The sequence below is a fragment of the Rhincodon typus genome, chromosome 1, assembly GCF_021869965.1.
Source record: "Rhincodon typus isolate 14 chromosome 1, sRhiTyp1.1, whole genome shotgun sequence".
Taxonomy (NCBI): domain Eukaryota; kingdom Metazoa; phylum Chordata; class Chondrichthyes; order Orectolobiformes; family Rhincodontidae; genus Rhincodon; species Rhincodon typus.
The window spans coordinates 126,109,985-126,112,317 of NC_063332.1; positions in this window are offsets into that span (position 1 = coordinate 126,109,985).

Here is a 2,333-nt window from a genome sequence, read left to right on the forward strand (position 1 = left end):
CCATCTTCTATCCGCTTCCCCCTCTCTCCCTATTTATTTCAGAACCCCCTTCCCCTCCACCATTTCTGATGAAGGGTCTAGGCCCAAAACGTCAGCCTTCCTGCTCCTATGATGCTGCTTGGCCTGCTGTGTTCATCCAGCTCTACACCTTGTTATCCCTGGAAACATCACATTTCTGGTATCATTCCCACCAAGGGGCAGGGCTAAGGTGAATGATTCCGACATGCCAGGTCCTGGCACCTTCCCTACACGTTACCTTTAGCCTCAGTGTCCCTGACATTCATCCATAGCACCTTGGCTACAATCCTCAATGTTTGGGTATGTAGTTCCCTGATAGATGAGGCTATCTGCAGTCACTGATTTTGTAGATTCTGAGGGACTACTGTTTGGTGAATACAATGCAGTACATCATGCTGCTTGATGAAAATGCTCCACATCTTTTACCTCATTTCCCTAGACCTGGTTCTATTGAGTCAATAAGGTTATGGCAGATGTTATAATAGGAGAAGTAAACATGTATTTACAATGTACCAATTTTATACAATAACTGAACACCCATTGAATACTGATGTGCCCTCACCCTGTTTTGTTTCTCTCTCTCTCTCTCTCTCTCTCTCCTACTAATTCTGGATACAGGCCTGGCATTTGCAGCTGAGTGGGGACAGTCTGCTGTGTGGTGCACCCAGTAGCTTCAAAGACTTGGGCCTAGTGGTTTTTGTCTGAGAGGGCCCTGAGCTGCTGAGAGTGTCCTGCCCAGACATGGGCTCACTGCCCTCAGCTTGCGCTGCTGGACACGGTGGGGTCACCGACAGTGAGGAGGTGGAGGGTCAGACCACCTCTGAAGTGTCATGGGAAGAAGCCTGTGGGGAGATGGGCTGGCTGTCACCCTTACCTTGCACTATCTTGTCTCCTTGAGAGGAAATGGCACTTGGAGTGAGCTCGAAGTTCTTCATGCCTCTCACCTTACAATTAATGATGAGCACCCATGCTAAAGTGATGGAGTACAGTTCGTGTACATATCCAGCAGTCGCTGAATGACCTGCTGGAGCTGGGTCTTCAACGCAGCTGCCATCTTCTCCAGGAAGACAGCCAAGTGCTCACTGCAGGATCCAGCAGGGCAGAGAGAACATGACGTATACCTCCATCACTCATTCCAGCCTACAGGGGGCCTCTGGGACACCAGTCGGATGTTCCTCTACGTCTCTCTGCAGGTTCAGCATGTCACTAATAGCTGAATACTGAGGGACGTGTTCTGCATGGGACTGAACATGTGTGTAGTTTCTTGCTGAACTCTGACCCTGACGTCTCCCATTTTCGATAGATGCAGTGTTCTGTGGGGGCGGACTGGGACAGGTTGTAGTTTACACAGAGCCAGCTGCACAATGAAAAGTATAACAGCCTGCAAACAAATCCAAACTGTCATTCATAACCTTTAGATCTTTAAGTGTCTAAAGCTGCCAGAGTTATATGGTGAGGTGGGGTATCCTTATGGAGACCCCTTTTGGAAAAGCAAGAAGCCCTTTGGTGTTGGCAAGGATAGATATAGATGTATATAAAAGTTGGACAAGGTCTTTGTAACTGAGAAGCTTTGAAAACACAAATCACCTGCCCTTTAAAATTAAAAAGAATCTACAGCTTATAAAACAATTCAGCACTTGTAATTTCATTCTCCATTTTAAGGTTGGTTGATAGGTCTAATGGCTATACAGTCTTTGATGTGGGTCTATAAATATAAAAGCTTGTTCTTATACTGGAGGATGCTGAAAATTTTGCAGAGATGGAGTTATTTAGTAATTATAAATGTCACGATAAATCCAATAAATAGTTCATCGGACAATAATGCTTCATCGTTATCACATCACAGTAACTTCCTTCTGTAGTGCACACTCACATTCTTACAAGCCACATACTCTCTAAAGACTTAAAATATATTGCGTTAACATCTTCTAAATGCCAAATTTACCACTGTCATTAGTTCCTTCCAAGCTATTTCCATAGCCATCCTTAATTTTAGCCCAAAAAGCACTGTTGGGAATTTGATAACCACCCATCATTATATTGTAAAACTCTTTACCATGTTTCTTTCATGTAAAATTGCATCCAAATCAAAGGACTGGGATTTTACAATGAAGTAATGATTTCAAGTATTTCCTTTCTTCTTTGTATGGGGATTTTGTGGTTATACAAAGCAAATGTCTTGCCAGACAAAAATCCCATGTGTATAATGAGACTGAATCAGCAGACAAGTTATGAGAATGTAATGAGTTGCCTTCCTCTCATTTATCCCAGATACCTCCAGCTTATTGGAAAGTGTTGGGTTTTTCTTCCATGGC